This window comes from Cricetulus griseus, chromosome 5 (assembly GCF_003668045.3).
Source record: "Cricetulus griseus strain 17A/GY chromosome 5, alternate assembly CriGri-PICRH-1.0, whole genome shotgun sequence".
Taxonomy (NCBI): Eukaryota; Metazoa; Chordata; class Mammalia; order Rodentia; family Cricetidae; genus Cricetulus; species Cricetulus griseus.
The window spans coordinates 51,927,174-51,940,533 of NC_048598.1; the positions used below are offsets into that span (position 1 = coordinate 51,927,174).

General features: G+C 39.0%; 1 long non-coding RNA gene across 19 annotated transcripts in view; it reads right to left on the bottom strand.

Annotated features, from left to right (window-relative positions):
- LOC103163206 overlaps positions 1-13,360 on the bottom strand; it is a 96,026-nt gene that overhangs the window by 49,794 nt on the left and 32,872 nt on the right. For 4 of the 19 annotated variants that reach the window (XR_004770050.1, XR_004770054.1, XR_003485706.1 and 1 more), the window contains 3 exons: positions 7,706-7,816; positions 6,270-6,353; positions 1,224-5,099 (listed from right to left, as the gene is read on the bottom strand). The exons of 7 other annotated variants lie outside the window; for them this stretch is intronic. This is a non-coding gene — a long non-coding RNA (uncharacterized LOC103163206). Of the gene's footprint in view, positions 1-1,223; positions 5,100-6,269; positions 6,354-7,705; positions 7,817-13,360 lie in introns of those variants that run through there. 8 more of the 19 variants (XR_004770047.1, XR_003485708.2, XR_003485707.2 and 5 more) reach the window with 3 other exon arrangements.

Consider the following 13,360-nt stretch of genomic DNA (forward strand, 5'->3'; position numbering starts at 1 on the left):
AAAGAGAATAGAGGAGAAACCTAGGCTCCAGCAAAGAAGAGGAGAGAGAGGAACAAGAAAAGGAGGGGAGAATGCCAGGAGCCAGCCACACAACCAGCCATGGAGTAAGAAGGGATGAGAGGCATATAGAAAAAGAAAGGTAAAAAGCCCAAAGGCAAAGCATAGAAGAGGAGAAACGGATTAATTTAAGTTAGAAAAGCTGTATAGAAACAAGCCAAGTTAAGGCCTGGCATTCATAAATAGGAATAAGTGTCCATTTCTTTTGGAGCTGGGTGGCAGGCCCCCCAAAGAGAGAAAAAAAAAAACTACAGTCAAATGACCCTTTCTTGGAGATCACATATCATATATTTACATTACAATTTATTCATAACAGTAGCAAAATTACAGTTGTGAAGTAGCAACAAAAATAATTTTATGGTTGAAGTCACCACAACATAAGGAATTATATTAAAGGGTCCTCAGCATTAGGAAAGTTAGGAACTACTGCTCTAGCACTTAATGGACAGCTGTAGACCAGGACATCACTTACTTTTTCTTAAAGAAAAAGATTATAGACTTTTTTAAAAGTTTTGTGAGAGCATAGAGATAGTAACAAAGATATATATTTTTCTCATCATGTGTATTAGGCCAACACAAACTGGACTCCATTGGACTCCATGGTTATAAAGTTGGTAGGGTGGTGTGGGAGGATCTGGGACTTGGAGTAGAGGAATGAACATGTTGAAAACATATTATATATGACACTCTGAAAGAATAAATAAAAATAAATTTAAATCTTCTGTTATTTTTACTCATTGAAAATTTTGTTGCTTTCTATTTTGATTTTTATAGAATTGTCTTTTTGTTTATTTTGTGTATAATGTACACTTGGTTTTTAATCTTTAAAAATAAGATCTAAAAGACAACCAGCCTACAGGCCACAACCCCAGAGAACATCAGTAAGAAAGAAGACCCTAAGAAAGACATACATGGATCCGTCTAGGAAGGGAAAAAGACAAGATCTCCTGAGTAAATTGGGAGCATGGCAGGCAGGGAGAGAGGTAAAATGGGAAAGGGGAGGAGGAAAGGGGAGTGGGGAAAATGTAAAGCTCAATAAATTTTTTTTAAAAACTTAGGACATTAGTTTGAGATTTTTTTTTCTAAAAGGCATCCAATAATATAATTTCTCACTTAGTACTTCTTTAGTGGGTCCCATGAATTTGGATATCTGTGTTTTAACTTTGTTTTCTCATAAATTTCTTCTTACTCATGTTATGTTTAGAAGTGTTTTCTGAGGAAGTATATTTTCTATATTTGTTAAAAATTATAAACCCACTGGCCACAAAGATCAAGCAACCATGATGGTAATATGTAAAGCTAAAAACACAAAAGCAAGTAGAGCAAAGTCAATTTAAATGAAATTTCCTAAATTGACCTATGATGAAAGAGAAAGCTTTAAAAAGTAGACAGAAGAAAAGTCTAATTATATAAGAATTAAAGGATGGATAATTGCAGTTTCACATCAGAAATAGCCACACAGAGCAGTCAAGTAATATTTTAAATGTACTGAAGAAAATAATTGCCCATCTAGAATTTCATACCCAGAAACAAGAACTTAAAATCAAAGGGAAATGCAAAGTATGAAAGATTGTGTTATTAGCAGACCCACAGTGCAAGAAAAGTTAGCATTTCTTGGATTGCATCTTTTTATTCCTGTCTCTACAAAGCTAGTTAATGCAGCCCTACATAAATGCCACCTGACTTTTAGAAATATACATATTCAAAACACTGTGATTTTGATAAGACAAACAGCTCCATCTTTGAAATAGAACATAGAATTCAGACAATATATTGTCAAATGTGGTCAATTAACTTTGTAAGAAGCTTAAAGGCAAAATGAAGAGGACATGAAAACTCTCCAATAGACAATACTGAAAGAATTGGTCATCCATACTAAAAAATGATTATCAACCTATATTAATGGATTATGCAAAAATTAACTGCAAATTTATTACAGGCATTCATATATAACTACAATTACAAATAGTTTATATGAAAATGTGGGTTAAAATGATGTTGCCCTTGAGTTATATGGAGAGTTTTTAGCATGAAAATCATGAGCTAACCTGAAAATCACCCAAACCAAAAACTTTTGCCTTTTAGTAACACACGAAGAGTGGGAAAAAAATCATTAACATAATAATAAGCAACACACACAACAATAGAATTTTGTCTCAAACATAGAAAGAACTATAAAAGTGAAAATTCAATTTAAAAAATGATGAAGGATCTAAAAATATATAATTCACAACAGAAGATATGGACATACAGAGATGAAACTACAAAATATTTAAGGACAATTCTCATACAAACCCTTTTAGAAATCTGAGGAGTGAGAAATATTTCTCATTCTGTCAAGAGTATAATATCACCCTGTAACAAAATAGTAAGGAAGTCCTGAGAAATGACAATCAATGAGTCTAGAAATTTGAATTTCATGATATATAAAAAGGATAATCAGTTATGACAAAATGAGATTTATTATAAATCAAAGTGAATTTAATATGAAAATCAAGCAGTGATGTCTGGTTTAGCAGTTCAAAACTACAAGCTGGTCACTGAAGAGGGTGACCCAAGATGATCATGACATTGAGACTAGCCTGGGCTAGATAGAAAGCTCCTGCCACAAAACCTCAACCAATGTAATGAAGTGACAAACTGGAAAATTGTGTGTGTGTGATCAACTGAATAACAGCATAAAAGCATCTAGTAAAGTTTTCTTTGCTGTGTTTTGCATTTTGGGGGTGTGGGGCTGTTTGTTTCTTGTTGTTGTGTTATTCAAAGCTACTGCTCATTTAAAATTGGGAAAGCAATGGAGGCATGTTCTGCTTTTCTACAGAAACAAAACCTCTTCATTCTCCTGGACACATAGACATCTCAATGATATAATTAAATATGGCTTCAGAAATACAAAAGTTAAAATCACAAAGAGCAAGAAGCATCAGCAAGTAACCTCTGACCTCTGCAGTGAACAAAGAATTTGCTGTAGCTATGATATTATCAGTATAAATAATACTAATGCCTCAGTATCAAATTTATGAAGTGTGTGTGTGTGTGTGTGTGTGTGTGTGTGTGTGTATTCTAATACAGAGGGAGCCAAGCCAAGATATACTATAGTTTTGTATGAACACCTGACAACATATGGTTTTTTTCATATGAGAATGAGAGAATAAAACATAATGTCCAACTAAAAGTAATACCAGTCTTATTTATCCATGTCAATGTGTTCAGATCAAACATATTAAGAAAAATGAAGTGAAAACCCCCACAGCTTACAACATTACCATGAGAATAAACAAAATGCACTTCTTCCCACATGGGATAGCAGAAATTAGAGCCTACTGGAGAAAGAAAACATGAAATTATCCTATATGTCATTATTTTATAGTCCCATTTATCCATTTTATTTCCTATAGAAATCAGATGCACTAATCAAAAAGGGTAAACTAAATGACTTAAAGACTAACACTAGACTTATTCTAACCTAACCAAAAGTCACTCTAGTTACAGCTGCTGGAACAACTATGTTTATCACTGCTATCCCATATGTATAACACTCAAGGTATTTGTAGAACCATCAATTTGAAGGAAACTCCAAAGCAGTTCACACTTAAATAGAAAGAGGGTAGAGCTACAGTTCTCCCTCTAGGTTGTGCCAATCTCCCCTCCTCTGTCATTACCAAGTGTTTCAGAAATCTGAACCACCTGGAGTCCTGAAGAATATTACAGCATTACAATATTACAATATTACCTCTTATAGAACTACATCTGGTGATTGAACATTATAATCTTTAGTAAACTATACAAAGTATACATACTGAAATGTGGTAATTTAAATGTCACTGGCCCCCATAAGCTCATAGGGAGTGGCACTATTAGGAAGTGAGGCTTTGTTAGAGTAGGTATGGCCTTGGAGGATTGTGTCACTGTAAGGGTGAGTTTTGAAATATTCTATGCTCAAGATACTGCCCAGTGTCTCAGTTCACTTCCTGTTACCTTCTGATCAAGATGTAGCCAGCACCATGTCTGCCTGCATGCCACCATGCTCCCCACCATGATGATAATGGACTGGATCTCTGAATTGTAAGCAAACCGACACAATTAAATGTTTTCGTTTATAAGAGTTGCAGTGGTGGTGGTGTCTCTTCACAGCAACAGAAACCCTAATTAAAACAGAAGCCCACTATATGCTACTGTTCCCAACAGGAATATGTGAACTAGGAAATCAATGGTTAGAAATGATGTATGTCACATTCATTGGGAAGTCACTGATGGACCCAAAGGTCTATGTTAGAAGTCCTGATCTTCAGTGAAACACACTTTCCACAGAAGGTACCAAGTCTCACACTGAGCTGCAAAGTGTAACTTCCCCTCGGGAACTTATGACTTGTTCCAGGGAACAGAGTGGTAATCAAGGCAAGGCATTCAATATTGACCATCAAAATGTGTGCCTATTTCACTCACTACAGAACTAAAGTGAGGGTTGTAGGCAGAAGCAGGTGATCCACTTGGATACACTGGAAATTAAAGCCACTTTGCCCAATAGGTTGTAAAAATGAACTGCAATTTCAGACAGGTGACCTATAAATCATTATAGCTAAGACCACCCATATCTTCATTGATGAGAATAGGAACCGTGAACTTTCTGGTAGGAGTTAGATTTTGGGAATTGTTCAAGAGCTCTTTTGAGCTGGTCATCGTTGGCTACCTCATATAATCCACTTTTAATCACACATCACAATTCAATTAAGAAAACAGATCATTGCTGTTGCATAGAATAACACTGTTGTTCAAAATGACTTCTTTTTTTTCCATTTCACCCACTTAGGAAGCTTTCACACCATTTAGTTTGCTACAAAGCTGAACAACTGTTGTAGTCCACATTGAGCTCTTTGCAACTTTTCATGTGGTAATAAGAAGACTCGCTTCAATGATTGCTCTAGATTGGTCATTGTCAACTTCTGATGGCTGGGCTCTCACCCCTCATCTTCAAGGCTCTCATCATCTTTGCAAAACTTTTTCAACCGCCAGCGACCACATTGTCCAGTTGCTAGCAGATTCTGTGATGAATGCATTGCAGATTTGAATTGTCTGTACTGACTGACTACCCATTTTGAACCTAAATAAGAAAACTACTCAAATGTGCCTTTTGTTTAGCATCATGTCCATAGCATAAAAGAAATATAAACAGTCAGTAGTAAGTCTCTAACAGAAAATCATGGAGTGGGTGATTGCATTAAAATGATGTTTTAAACCACATTTATCACAAGTGTATTAGAATATGAAAGGGCAAATTTCACAATACAAAATTTGCAATTGTAACTCTAATTGATAAAAGAGCCAGAGACTGATATTGGGGTTCAAACTTCAAGCAGAAGATCAAAAAAGCAAAGTAGCAGACCACTAGCTCTTACCACTACCTCAGACTGTCTACCTCTTAATACTGAGTCCTGGGATTAAAAGTGTGTACTGCCACCTCCTAGCTTCTGGCTGTTAGGATTAAAGATGTGTGCCTGGCTTCTATGGCTTGTGGCTGACCTTGCTTTCTGAATCTTCAGGCAAGTTTTAACAAATCATAAATAATATCACCACATGTAATTATTTCTGCACCAACCTAACACTAATGAGAATATGCATCAGATTCGCTCTAAGAAAAGTTATTATGATCTGGGGTTCAAAATATCAGAAAACAGGGCTTGGACCCACCATCAACTAAGCTGTAAAGACCTATATAGCTCATTCCAGATGCTTAGTTCATTTATAAAGAACAATGGACAAGAATGAGAACCAATCTCTTATGAGACCAACTGCAACAACAGACCTGTGTATCCTCATACATAACCTGCCTCTCCCTTAAAAAGCATAAGGGAGGAATTGTATCCTAAACATGAATATGACTTTCAACAATATAGTGAAAGGGTTTTGTTGAGATTTCCACGTGGTTGCCTCTTAGATAACCCTTCAGGAGAAACTCTGCAAAGAGGAGAATGGCTAAGGAGTTCCAGTCTCCCGCTGTTACAGCTTACAGATCCATCGTTGGAGGGACCCACTCTCTCCCAGATTTTCCCAGCAGGATGGAGTACAATGGGTGCTGAGGTGGAAGCATTCCTGGAACCTGATCATTTCTGCCCTTCAGTAGGACTGTTCTAACTTGTGATATTCTTCTGGACCTCCCCCTGTGTCTGAATAAGAGGTCCCCAGAACCTTACTGTGTGTAAGTCTCCACTTACCCATGTCCCTTCGTGCCTTTCTCTCCACAGCACACTGAGCATCTTTGACCTTCACAATGCTTGATATTATTTAGGGATGAATGACTAATCACAAAGAGAAAGACAAAAAACTAATCAACAGATGATGCAGACAGAAACGCTGGGAATAGAATTTAGAAGACCACTGATTCAAAGGACGCTCTGCAGACACTTCATAAAGATACCCTGGAATTTCAGAAATGAACAGAGTGGGAGTTACTATGGGCCCTGACCCTCTTGGATACAAATCTTCAGACCACTCCTGTCTAACTATGACATTCCTCTTGTTGGCAACATACTCAGTTCTGGCTTTGTTGGAGATGAGGCCATCGCTGCATGCTGGAAATAACCCAAGCCATATGAAGTCAGACACAGTAGCTCCCCAGACTCTGGACTTCATTTGAATTAGTGATAAGAAGCCCTCTGTCTCTAAGAAGGTTATAAAATTATTTCAAATACACAGAGCCTGAAACACGAAAGAGGCATGCTTTAGGAATGTGCTACTCCTGAGTTCTCATCTGTGCTTTGGTTGTGAGCCTAGCCTTTAACTACGGAGCCATCCTTCTAGCCCTTTCTTATACCAATTTCTATCAATTTGACCTGAGATTTGAAGAATTGTATCCCAGAATTTCTCCTTGCTTTTAGCACTATTGGAGTCAGTGTCTCTCTGTCTTCCACTTGGTTTTGCTATGTGAACTATATATTTGGAGCTTTATCATATCCCAGGTATTTCTATGTCTATCTTTACATTGGGTATATATTCTCCACTATTAGCCCAAGAAAACCCAACATTCATCTTTCAGAAACAAATTTCACCTGGTAGTAAAAAACAATCATTTTGGTATTAATATTTATATTTTTTAAAAAATCTGGCATCCAGAAGCCATATAATTTACACTCACTTTTCAGAATTGTAAAGAATTAAATGCATGAGTATGCAATGAAGTGTTTCAAATCACCAACGACTTGAGACTAGTTATTATGAAGCCATCAGGAGCCGATGTCATTTCAATTAGACACCAAAACTTGACATTCCCGGGACTGTAGCTCATGTGGTAAGGGTTGGGTCTTTTTTTTTTTCCAAAACAGGGTTTCCCTGTGTAACAGCCCTAGCTGTCCTGGAACTCCCTTTGTAGACCAGACTGCCCTGGAACTCACAGGGATCTGCCTGCCTCTGCCTCCTGAGTGCTGGGATTAAAGGCTTGCGACACCACCACCCACCTAGCCATGTTTGGGTCTTAATCGTCACTTTTTAATAAATTCTCAGAAGGACATTTAAAGAAAAAAAAAGAAAGAAAGAATGCCCAAATGTGATTTTTTTTTCCTCACAAATAGTCCATCCTCCTTCCCCAAGAACAATGCTGTTCAGGGTCCCACTGCAGGCTCCACAAGATACGGAGGAAGGGATTCCCAGAGACCTTTCCGTGGGACCTCCGTGCAGAGCCGAAGAGCTGGGAATGAAGGTTGGAACAGCTTTCAAGCCTAGCTCACCTCCCCATAGGAGCTAAACAGCACAGGAGCGTCTGTGGCTAAAAGAGAGAATCAAAGAAAAGAAACAGCAGGTTTAAAAGAACACGCAAGAGGAGGACCCGGAAAATATTACAGGACAATAAATTACAGCCCACGGCCCACTCCAGATGTCGGCTCATGGTAGTGCAGTAGCCACAGCACGGGGCAGGGGGGAGGGGGAGGTTTAGTGAGCCACATTTACCATGTGTGCGCTGCTCTGTATTTAATGCTTAAGCTCTTTAATTCTTTGTGTCTATGAAAAGCCTCAGTCAGAAAAGCCAGATGGACTATATTAATCAGAGCACATAATTTCAGTGGTAGACATGCTTATTCCCAAAGCCTGGATATATTCCTAGAGCTTTGCAGGGCCTCGTTGTCTTGAGGGAAAAAATACGCTTGGCTCGGCAGCATTTGTTAATTTATGTAAGAAGGAAAATGAATCACATATAAACATATGGAAATACCCAAATGCCAATTTTTTTTTTAGGTTAGCTCCCAGAGTCCTCATTTTCCTTCTAGCCTAGGATTGGGGGTATCGACTTTTAATGTTAAACAGACTCCTTGCTTGGAGTGTGTGTGTGTGTGTGTGTGTGTGTGTGTGTGTGTGTGTGTGTGTGTGTGTGCTTCAGACCAAGCAAAATTCAAAATTAGTGTTTTCTTTGGACAGAAAACTGACAAAGAACAGGAAATCCTTACTTTAAGATATTACAGTTAAGGGTCATGAACATTCGAGCAGAGGTTACTGCCATCCAGAGGCAGAAAGCCACGAATTGCCGTGTCCTATTACAGCTTCACCATGAAGGAAGAAAGCCAGAAAAAATATGTATGTTGTTGCAGTTTTGGTCATTAAATCGTTTTAAAAAAAAAACTGGAAAATACCAAGATTTGAATGTCACTGGGTCTCTAATCTGAATGTCACTGGGTCTCTGGTCCTCCTGCCATCATGGATGACAGAGTCTCCAGCACTCTCCAGAGCTGGTCATAGCGAAAAAAGAAAACAGAAAAGTAGCCTTCGGATCTCAGGCTGGCCACAGCACAAACTGCCCCAATGGCTGTCAGAGTGAGTGTTGTGTGTGTCTTTGAACACATACTTTTCTTGCTTTAAAGCTATTGTGCTGCAGTGGTGACACTGAGGTTATGTTCTAGCAGCTGACAGGGGCAGCCCATTATCCTTCATCACAGGGGAAATGCTCTATTTCCTGGCTATCAACTGTCTATTTGGAAGTAAAGACATCCGCCCTGTATAATAATGCCCAGTATTTGGACAAGAGCATGTGTACACGTGAATTGTTTTAGTGGCATTGACAAATGAAATCCTGAGAGCTCTGGCATACCTGAGCACTTTACTCCAAGGGAACTCTGTCATACAGGCTTGGGTGCTGAGAAAAGCAGGTCCATCTAAGGGTCTGCCATTGAACAGTTCCACTAACCTGCTTGGGAGCTTTTCATCCCAAAGACAAATGTCCTGGAGTTGTTTACACATTGGTTGAAATTCCAACTAAATAGCTATGTCAGCTTAAGCTTTTAACAACAGGCACAAGCAATTGTATTTTCCATTTATGGGCATTTTGTACACTCCTGATAGATGTAACTGTTCTGGAATAGTTTTTAAAACTTGGAAAACACACGCACGGTGTGAAATATAAACCAAGTAAAAATACAGCGTCTCTATGGGCAAAGCATACTTTCAGTTTTCTAACTAAATCCTGTCCACATGAATGCAAACATTTTGAGTCAAATAAAATAATTTATAATTGCAGAATAAAATAATATTAACTATTTTCACTCTACCAAAAGTAATGCAGTACTAGAATATTTTGGGGTAGGAACTTTCAAACATTCTAAAGGAGAGATGGGAAAGTCTGCACCCATTAGTATAGAAACAGTTGTGACTTACAAAACACAGACATGAAATCGAGAAGCCTATACTTGTCTAGCCTCCCTCCCTGTTGGAACCCTGGGCTCCCCTTCTGTAAGGATCTTTCCATTAGATTATCTTGCATGTTCAGGGATACCAGCGCCCTCTGCTGGTTTTCTGCTTGAAGTGAGAGAAAGGAGAGAAGGGGGGGGGCAGACAGGAGGGCAGAGAGACAGAGAGACACAGAAAGACAGACAGACAGAGAGGCCATTCAGGTCCTGAAAAATGGTACTATGCTGACTAAACAAGGAGAATAGGTACTATGCTGACTAAAAAGGAAACTTCGCTGATCCTATTTTCTTGCTTCATTGTTGTCTTAAATCACTTCTGCCAAAGATCAATTGTGGAGCAGCTTCTTCCTGAGGGCTTCTAGTTCCTGCTAAGTTCAGCATCAGGGAAAAAGTATTAGACTAGGATGAAGCAGGGAAGAGATACAGAGAGGGGAAATGTTTGTTCATTTTACACATACATAAACAAACAACTTACAAAAGCCACAGGAAAAAAGGTTGCTTCTACTTCCACCCTAACCCTCTAAGAGGCTCTATAAAACAAAGTATATTAAGTGCAAGGGTGTGAGGCTGCACTGGAGACTGACAGTCCTCACTTACTGGGGTCATTGTTTAAAAGTTTAGCAAGTTCTCAGCCTAGACACACGGGAGAGGGTTTAGGCCCTGCTCCAAATGATACAACAGACTTTGCAGATCTCCCATGGAAGACCTCACCCTCCCTGGGAAGCAGAAAGGGGTTGGGATAGGGGGTGGGGGTCAGGGGAGGAGGGGAGGGAGAGGGAACTGGGATTGACTTGTAAAAAAAGCTTGTTTCTAATTTAAAATTTGTCTAATTACAATTATTAAAAAAGAGTTTAGTAAGCAGGTGTATTCTGAATCCCATCTCTTAGCTCTTCTGCTACCCCATTGTCTTCCAGGGTCAGTGTCACTCTTCACTGGGTTCCTGTCCATTTTCCCTGCTTCTCTTTCCCCCCTTTGAAGAGAATCTCCGAAGAGAATCTCTAAAGGTGATTCTTCTTTTTTTATTTATTTATCATTATTTTATGTGCAATGGTGTTTTGCCCGTATCTTTGTCTGTGTGAGGGTGTCAGGTCCCCTGGAACTGGAGCTACAAACAATTGTGAGCTGCTGTATGGGGTGCTGAGGATTAAACCCTGCTCCTTTTGGAAGAGCAGCCAGTGCTCTCAACTGCTGAGCCATCTCTTCAGTCCCAGGTGGTTCTTCTCAAGTTGCAGTCACATCATACCTCTCCCCAGTCAAGAGGTTTCCCAGCACAGTCTATTGTGCTTCCAAGTTCCTCAGAAGCAACAATAATGACTGGTATAAAATAGGTGCTGGTAGTGAGTTTATAATAAATAATGAACAGATGAAAGACATACAAGACTATGCTAAGGTATTAATATACAATTTAAGAATTAAAAGTGAAAACAAAAAACAGACACTGAACACACACACATGAATGCACACACAGAGATGCATATACATTGATGCACACACACACACACACACACACACACACACACACACACACACCTATCAGATATGTACTTATCTTGTCCTAAGTTGTTTTCTGATGACACCGCACTAGGCAAGCAAATCACCGAACCAAGAAATATTGACATGGAACTTTTGATATGTAACAGCATTGGGTTAAGCATTCATAAATGTTTTTAGAAATGAAAGTAAATCAGCAATTAGCAGTCCATTCAACTTTGATATATTGTTATTACTTAGTTTGAAGATGAAAAAAATAAAAGTCATGTGGTCAGTAAGGGATACATTGGAATCCATACTTCTGCCATCTCATTTCAACACCCAGAATCAACATGGAACTAGTGGTCCTCTTGAATGCCAGGTGTTCACTGACTTTGTCTAACTAGTTTTTACCCTAAAGTAGAGATGGACGAATCATGCCTAAGTCACATAGGAGACAGTAATGAGTAACCCACCTCAGCCCCATGTTCTTGCCTTCAGTGCCGTAAAGAAAACAAAATTAATGCTGTGTTTGTACAAACAAAAGTGCATCTTACAAAATGAAAATAGATGGAGTAAAAGGATTCTCATCCACAAAGTAAAATACAATGAGGCTACTGAAAATAACAATGACACCAATGGTGAGAAACACAGAAGTGTGCAGAGAAAAAACAGCAAGCACTACAGTGATCATTGCACAACGCTTTACACGCATAGGACAGGGAAGGGAAGAAGTGGACTTCTTAATTTATTTTTAGATTTCCAATTTATTACTCTTTTGGAGCAAAGAAGAATCAAAATTCAATTTTCCTAAAAACCTACTCTAGATAAATGATTGAAAAAGTTTTTTTAAATCTACAAAGAATGTTCATCACCCACTGAAAGTGTTTTAGCCCCCTTGTCATCTTCCATACCATCAGATCAGTTCCTTAGATTGACATTTCTCATTAGCACATCCCATCCCTCAATTTCAGATCCTGCATCTCATTCACACTCACTTCTGAACTTACTCCAGAATGTTTTCCCTGGATAAAAATCACCTGAGAGAGTTATTTCCTAATTCTTCCCCTTAATATCAGTTCTTGCAGTGAGATGATTTGTATTCATAGACTTTATCATTAATGAAACAGTATGGAATTTCAGATGTTACCTAACAACAGTAAGAGATGCAGGTGGGTTGAAGTAGAGAACAGATGAGCAAGGTTAGGTTTAGGGTTGGGGGTTATGGTTGGGGTTGGGGATTAGGATTAGGGTTTTAGGGTTAGGGGATTAGATTAGGGTAAAGGCTAGGGTTAGGGAGTTAGGGTTAGAATTAGGGTTACGGAGTTAGGGTGGTTAGGGTTAGGCAATATGGATCCACATCACCATGGCCTTAGGTGGCAGCACAAGCCATTCAGATCAGTTTGCCCCCTAGTGTCAACATCACACATGGACATCAACATGGCTTCTTGGGTGCAGCAGTGATTACAAACATCCACATGGCAGTCAGTGGTAACATGGTCACTGTCATCAACACAGATGCTGGCTGCAATAAGACTATGCCGGACCCAGTCATGGCCCTCAATGGCAGCATGGACCCAGACAACACCATGGCCTGATCTGAATGGCCTGCACCTCCTTCTGAGGCCTGGTGGCAGCATAGTTCATGAACATCAACATGGCCTCAGGTGGCAGCAAAGATCACGGACACAGACATGGCACTCAGTGGTAAAACGGGTCACAGACATCAACACAGGCCCCAGATGTAGTATGACCAAGGACCCAGACATGGCCTTCAGCAACAGCAACTTGGGCCTCCTAGATATTACTACATGGACCACTTCCAAGGGTAGAATTTGAATCACACCAATAGCAGACAAGACTTTTCACCCAAATATTTATGGAGAAAACAACATATTTTATATGTGTAACAGTAAAGAAGCTACAAGAGAAATTAAAGGACATTATCTTAAACTACAGGAAAATACAATTTATTAAAATGTGTTGTGGGCAGTAAAAAACTGGTGGGAAATGTAAAACAATCACAAAACTGATTGTGGTCATATCATATTTTGAGGTGTTCATTTAACTTCATTTTTATTTTTTAAGTGTGTGTGTGTGTGTGTGTGTGTGTGTGTGTGTGTGTGTGTACAAACCTGAGTGTAGTTGCTCATGGTGGCCAAAGC